The 7610-nt window shown below is 49.4% G+C and overlaps 1 long non-coding RNA gene across 5 annotated transcripts; it reads left to right on the plus strand.

Moving 5' to 3' along the window:
• The first annotated feature begins 2051 nt into the window (after window positions 1–2051).
• LOC118081469 (uncharacterized) lies at window positions 2052–6334 on the plus strand. 5 transcript variants are annotated; one of them, XR_015948380.1, is made up of 4 exons: window positions 2052–2879; window positions 3139–3256; window positions 3983–4111; window positions 5736–6334. It is a non-coding gene; the product is annotated as an uncharacterized LOC118081469 (long non-coding RNA). The 5 variants fall into 5 exon arrangements; XR_015948377.1 differs by having other exon boundaries at window positions 2052–3256; XR_015948379.1 differs by having other exon boundaries at window positions 2052–3256; window positions 3986–4111.
• Window positions 6335–7610: the final 1276 nt, after the last annotated feature.

The following is a 7610-nucleotide window of genomic DNA, read 5'->3' on the forward strand; positions in this document are numbered from 1 at the left end:
TAGTTTTCCCCAAGACCCACGGTTTTTAAAAGTTAAAAATATGTGTAAAACCTCCCTAATTTTAATACACTTATAATTTCTTATTACGTTTTAAGCGATATGTGACTGTTATAACCCTGGCATTTCCATTTTGGACCCGTTTTGCATTTGAATACTGTACAACCCTAACATGGGTTATTTAATTTTAAAAATGTTTTATTTTCCCTCCAGTACGATATTTTGCGCGCTCCATTTCCCAAGTATTCGAAACAATCAGATCCAACATATTCTTTTTTGTCTCTTTATTGGTTGTTATTCTGTTTTAAATAAGGTACAGTATTGGGGAGAAGGGAATGGGGCGAATTGTTCACAATCGCGGGAGGTGGGGAAATAATATGGGAGGCGGGAAATAAATAAAACCACATACCTGCAAATCCAGAGAGCCAGTCCCTTTCCCCCAATGAGTTATTAACATAGAGAGAGGGATTGGGGGTGGGGAGAAACCGCCCCAGTGTTTCCTTTTCTCCTCCTGCCCTTTTTCATTCACACACACACACACCCCTTCCCCCAATGAAACAATAAAATTCAACGCGGATTTTCTCTGCAACCCTCAAGCGGGGGAGACTTGCTTCCTCGTTGGGATCTCGCCTCCGGCCAAAATATTTTACAAGCTCAGCTGGGAGGCGGGGAGGAGAGCAGAGGAGGAAGCGGCATATCATTACAGGCGATCCCTCTCCCGTTTCCCCGTCACCACGTGTCTTCGCAGTCCCTGGGCTTTCGCACATACATCCGGGTCTCCGGCTCGCCATGCCTACGCTTCGCTATGGCTCTGCAAGCAGTTCGTCGCTGGAGACCGGAGCGCCGCAGATATCAACCGCTTCGCCTGCCTGCCGTCTCGATTCCTCCACTCGACTCCTTTTTTCCAAGCTTTGCAAAGAGCACAACTCGCGCAGCTCCTCGGCACCCCTCCCCCCCACGACTGCAGACCAGACGCATTTGTTCACCCCCAAAAGCCAGCGGATTTGCATCTCCCCAGCTCGAGAGGACACGGTCCTGGTGCATCCGGGAGAGAGCAACCCCCTCCAGGATCGAAGGCGATTCGCCCCCGCCTCTGCTTGACCGGCGATCTGCTGCTGCTGCTTTCAGCAAAAAATAAAAGTTATTGTGAGCGGCGCCTTCCTGCCAGAGCTGCCTGCTCCGTCGCCGGGCTGTGCCCTGCAGCAGCCCCTCCGCCGCTTCTTCTTTCTTTGCAGAATCCGATCCTGCCCCCAACTCTCCCTTTCCCTCCCCTCCACCTCCTTCCTCCGGCTCTCCTGCTGCTGCTGCAGCCACCCCTCCTCGCGTTTGCACACAGCTCCGGCTGCATGCCTGCTTGCAGAGAAGGATTGCATGGAGACGGCCGTAGTGCATGCAGCTGGCCGCGGATAAATAACGCTCTGCTGCAGCCGAGGCTGCCCGAGAGGCTTCGCTGCCCGGCTCTGCTTCAGGTCTCACCCCCAGGGAGAAGAACGAAACGAGAGAAGCAGCGGCGGCGGAGCTGGGGAGAGAGGAGCGCCCGGGGCGGGAGGAGGGAGGGAGGGGGAGAGAGAGGAAGAGGGGGGAGGGAAAGAAAGGCAGCTTTGCTGGGAAGAGCCGCTCGAGCCTTCCCTTCCCCCACCCCTCGCAGCTTTAATCAATGGGAACTTCTCGCCGTGCCTCTCTTAAGGACGGGCGGGCTTGTTCTCCCACCCCCAACAACACACTTCCCCCCCCCCACCGTAGTCAAAGCCAGGCTGGCTAGCAACTGGGATAAGCTCTTGCAGCTCCTCTTTCCCGGCTCAGGTTCTTTCCTTTAGGTGCAAAACAAGCCAGCCCCACCCGCGATTTTCCATGGAGGGGGGGGGTCCCGAGGCGCTCGTCCACCTTAAATCCCCGCAGCCTTCCTTTCTCTCGCGCATAGCAGCTCTCGGCCAATCAGCGGGACGCCTCGTCTCGCTTGAATGACTCTTGTTCTTTGTTTGCGGAGAGGGAGGATCTCTCCAATCTGATAAAGGAGAGGAGGGTGCGGGGGTGGGTGGGGAAGGAGGCCCAGCTGTTGGAGGCTTGTGAGCCAATCGGAGGCCAGAGCTCTTGCCTTGGGTGTGCTTTTTTGCTCCAGAAATTCCTGCCTGCGCTGGGGGATGCCCTTGCTGCGAGCGGGGGGCCTGAAAAAATCTCTCCCCTCGCTATATTTATACTGGCCTTTCAAACTCAACTCATCCAAGGAGCTATTAGGCTGTCTGTCTGTCTAGGGCAATAATGTTTGAACAGGCCTTCCAATCTGTGACCGTTTAAACAAGGGCCATTTCAAGGAAAGGCATATGATTGATATTTCAAATATGTCTCTTAAAAGAAAAAGAGGCCACACCGTCAGGTTGCGCAGAACGTAATAGGCGCTGAGCTCGGCGCTCCTTTGTAGCGGCGCTCCCCACGGTGACCTTCCGGCCCTCGACAGAACATGAACTCCCCACCCCCACCCCACGCCACCCCTGGTTAGGAACCGAAAGCAGGAAAGCACACGCGCTGCCTCTTGTGTTTTGAAAGGTGATGTCAGCTCAAAATCAGTCCCATTCGGGAAAATAACAACTTAAGAGAGTTGTTAACATTTCTAATTCAATCTATCCGTCCGTTCTGGGAGAGGGGTGTGTGTGTGTGTGTGTTTGTAACTAGGACAGTGAAATCTGTTAATGGTTTTAAGGCTGCAAGCAAGTCCTAAGAGTAAGTTTCCCTGAAGTCAATGGGGCTTCCTTCTGCTCAGACGCCTCTAGGATTGTGCTGCAACGTCTTTTTGTTGTTTTGCTTTTAGGCAAGGAATAAATACTGCATTGGAAACAAATGGATAATGCCTGAACCCAGGCGACATCTGGAGAATATGGCATTAGGTGAAGCTTTTTCTTTTTCTTTTACAGAGCAGCGAAAACTTTAAGAGGGGAGGTTTTGTGGGAATTCATCTGAAGTACAGTGATATACTCCGAAATCCTTTTCAGAAAGAGCAGCATTGATTTAATGTAGTGTTTTCTTTGACTACTGAATGAAAGCCTGCAATTTGCATGTCCGCAGGAGACAGAATTCTAGAATACATAAGACTCGCGCTTGGGGTGAGTGTTGGGGTAATTTTGCTGTTTTGAATTAAATTTTTAGGAAGCTTCCTTATAACGAGCCAGACTATTAATTCATCTATCTCAATATCTTCTACACTGACTGGCAGCAGCTCTCCAGGTTGTCAAGACAGTGGTCTTCTAGTTTTTCCTGGAGATGGGTGAGTGAACATGTGACATTCTGCAAGCTCTGCCACTGAGCTCTACTTTAGCAACATGAACCTCAGCATATTTAATCAGGATTATGTGCCACTGAATTATTGGGAACTTGTTCTATAGTAAGTGAGCTTAGAACACCCCCAACCACCCTCACCCCAGTCCCAATGTGTTTGAAGCTGTCCTGCTTCTATGACAAGCAGGTTGCCTTTTCACAGCCTATGTAAACCCATAAACTGCCATTATGATAATTTATAAAGGATCATCTGGCCTTTAGATATTACATAATCAATAATGGTTCCAATTTTTTTTTGAAATGTAAGATTTAAACATCTCATTAAAAAAATAAAAACTTTCAAAATCACCATTTAATTTTGTGGTGACATTTCAGAATCCAGGCAAAATAAGATCATTTCATTTTTTGGGGGGGGGAAACCCTACAATTAAAGAATGAGCATTGATTTTCTTTTTGTCCTAAATTCACTTTTTTAAGTACCACACACACACAGAGGGGAGGGGGGTATTAAAACTGGTAGGGAAATAAGATCTTCATATTGTCTGTTTTGAACATCTAACCAGATTAGATTTTGAGGTGTACGTGGATGCAGAATAAATTTTTTTGTGCGATCAAAAAGCCCTTCTCAAAGAAGGGACTGCTACTAGCATATATAGAAACATTCCAAGCAATCCACAGTTAATCAGCCTTGGTTTTGCTCTTTAATTACCCCCAGAAGGCCTGAAGCCATTCTTCCAGCCATGCAAAAGACCTACTTCCTGTATACAACTCTTCTGTATGGCAGAGAGAACAGAATCTGAAGTCGATGACAGGACGAAATTGACTCAATATTGCCATCCCCAAAGTAAGTAAATGTGGGACCGCAAGTGCCTTAAATCTGCTCATGTAAATGTTATCATAGCCTTTACATAAATTCTCTTGGGGTAAATAGTTCCTCGGGAGCTCAAATTTTCTCCTGGGTGAAGGCCGTTCTGATTCCACCCTGGCAGCAAATCCAAGCCACATGTGAGGAAATCAACCATACACTTCAGAAAGCAGTTATTTTGCAGCACAAGGAAACTGGGTCATGGCACTCTTTAGCTAGTCGTCTTACTTCAGAGTAGTATTCATCAGTAGGAGACATTCACACTCGATTTTCATTCACACAGTCCAGGGAAGGTGACTGTACCTAGTCACACTATTAGGCAGGGCACGGTGGCTTGCCTCAGAGAGCAGAGTTTTGGGTATCATTAAAGGGCAGAAAACTGTCAATGGCTATGTTTGTTTTATTTTATCTTTCACCAGTGGGGGTGGCAGTCTAGATTTTCTGCCTCAGGCACCGCAGTGTCTTGGGCTGTGTCTCTGGCTGTACTTGCTTAACATCTGCTACAGGGTGTATCGTCGTTGCCTGTATGTGTGAGATGCACATGCTACATATAATTGACTGTGCATTCTAAAATCCACACAGCAGCTGTCTCTCATTTTGGAAATTAAGCACTGGAAGCATCAGGACTGGGGAAACCATTCCAGACACTTTGTCACTCAAGGGCTTAACTGTTGGCTGACGGTACCTAAGTATCCAAATATTTCCTCGGTTCCGTACAGGGCCGGACCCTAAATATTTGATGCTCACTCTTCGGAATTTGAAATATTTCCCCAGAAAGTTCTTGTGTGTCGCTACGTTGTGTGTCACTGAAAATGTGCACCCGGCCTAAAGTAGAAGATTGCAAAATTGCCAGTGCTACCAACTGAAGCACATTGTGGTTTAGGAATACAGAGTGCATCACTCTATGCCTCCTGGCTGTCAATATCATGGCATACAGCTTGCTATGGATGATGGGAGCGTCAGAGCCCTTGACACAAGGCACTTTAACTTCAACAGAATCTTCTAGCGAGTCTGTATTTTCAGGATCGTCTTAATGGTTGACCCTTAAGGGGGAAAACATATAGCAAAGTCAACCAACTGAAGTAGTAACAGGAAGATATAAATGTACGTACAGTAGATGCTTGCAATTTTGCAAGTAAGATAAGAACCCTTTTGAGTTAGCTGCTTATTCAAAAGAAAGAAAACTGAGCTGTTGATGTCTTGGGTTATTGAAAAGGAACACATTTTAAAAACTTGATAATTTGCTTCTCAGTCTTTATGTTGTTTATCCATGCCAAGGGACCTTAGGGGGGGGGGGAGTAGTTCCAACTGGGTAACCAGTTTCGTCTCATTTTATTTGCTCGTTTTGTCATTCTCGATTTTCATCCACGGCTATGATAATGTTGCAATCCTTGGGTTGGGCAAATGTTCTTTAGGTCTGGCCCTGCCCAAAATTATTTGCATTGAAATGAATCTTAAAAGCAATTACGGTAAATAGATCCTGTTTGGCAAACCCCACCCTCACCTTTCTTTATTGTTTCTATTGGGGTGGGGGGCTGTTAAGAGTAAAAGAGCAGCTGCACTGAGTCAAGTCCACTAAGCCCTGTATTGTATCTCCCAACAGTGGCAAGATCCAGATGCCTGAGGAAATGTACATCTACAGAGTGTATTAGCCAAGTAATCTTTTTATTGTTCCTTCTCAGGGCTGAACGGGGCCTATCATTGCTTTTGCAAAGGGTTACTCTGCTTATCTTGCACACATTCCAGCTCTAATTCAGTTGCTCACTATCTGTACTCTGTGCATTTAATTTCCCTGGGACCACAATTCCACACCCCTCACAACAATTTTTTTCAATTTTATTTTATTTACTTACTTTTATATTTGCCTTATCTTCTATCAAGGAGCTAAAGGTGGCCATCCATGCATGCACTGACAAGACCCAGACCTGCTTAGTTTCGGCAGGGTGGTGATTTCATGTGCTTTCCTTCTATACCATGGAAACCATGTGCATATATTGTACATACCTGAGACTGAGGATTACATCGGTGCTGTGGTTCGCAAAAGGGTGTGCCACAATAAAATGGGTTGTCTTCAGGCTAATTCAGGCACTCTTCTCTCCTACTTGTGCAAATGCTCCCAGCCACCCCTGAACAAGAAGTTAAACAAGGACCGTGCTACTTGGGAACTCAAGGTTGCTGATTAAAGTAACTTCCCTCATCTCAGGAAATGTGTCCTTCTTGGCTGGTACCGGTAGCAATGCTCATAATCTAGCGGCAAGGCTGGGAAGTGCATCCCTGACATTGCAGACGGTGCTTCCAACCTTGATCATTGTTGTTGTTGTTTAGTCGTGTCCGACTCTTCGTGACCCCATGGACCAGAGCACACCAGGTACTCCTGTCTTCCACTGCCTCCTGCAGTTTGGTCAAACTCACGTTTGTAGCTTCGAGAACACTGTCCAACCCAGTGGCGTAGCGTGGGGGGTGCAGGGGGGCCGGCTGCACCGGGCGCAACATCTGGGGGCGCGCGCTCGCACTCGCAGCTCTCTCGTCCTCGCCCTCTCTGGCTCCGTCCGCCCTCGGAGGCCTCTGTCCTTCGGGGCCCTGGCCCTGTGCCCCGCTCCCTCGCCCATCTCTCCCTTGCCGGCCCGCATATCCCGTCGCCGCCTGAGCCGAGGGCAGGGCTGGGCTGGGCTGAGGAGCCAATTCAGCCGCGCCACGCCCAGCAGCGGCAGCGCCGTCGCCGCTGCGCACAGGAGCGCGCCAGACAAAGCGAGCGCGAGAACGCGGTCTGAGGCTGCGAGGACCAAGAGTGAAGGAGGCAGCGGCAGGGAAACAGGCGCCTTCTTCGACCCTGGCAAGTCCGCCCCAAGTGCAGGACTCTCAGGGGGAGCTGCCCTCAGCCGAACAGCCGGCTCTCCCTCGGGGCGCTTCTCCTGGGACTTGGCCAAGAGCTGCCCGCCTGCCCGGCACGCGCGCCGGGGTCTGCCAGGAGGCGAGGCACCTGCCTTTCCCACTTGCGGGACGCCATCCCGGGGGCTGCCGTTGGCAAACCCAGGCGGGTGAGGTCGCCGAGTGAGGACTGGAGCAGGATAGGGGAGGAAAGCTGTGCCCAGCACGTGAAATGATCCACTCCCACCCAGGCTTCTGGAGGACCCCATTTTCTTTTGATCTGACAGGCTCATTAATAGCTAGCCCCTCCCCAAGAATGGGCAATTAATAAAAGCCACTTCAATGGCCCCATGGGCTATAGCCAAGGAGGGCAGGGCGGCAAGGAGGGCAGGGGGCACAAATTACTTGCCTTGCCCCGGGTGCTGACAACCCACGCTACGCCACTGGTCCAACCATCTCGTCCTCTGTCGCCCCCTTCTCCTAGTGCCCTCAATCTTTCCCAACATCAGGGTCTTTTCCAAAGATTCTTCTCTTCTCATGAGGTGGCCAAAGTATTGGAGCCTCAGCTTCAGGATCTGTCCTTCCAGTGAGCACTCAGGGCTGATTTCCT

The sequence above is a fragment of the Zootoca vivipara genome, chromosome 2 (assembly GCF_965207765.1).
Source record: "Zootoca vivipara chromosome 2, rZooViv2.hap1.1, whole genome shotgun sequence".
Classification (NCBI taxonomy): domain Eukaryota; kingdom Metazoa; phylum Chordata; class Lepidosauria; order Squamata; family Lacertidae; genus Zootoca; species Zootoca vivipara.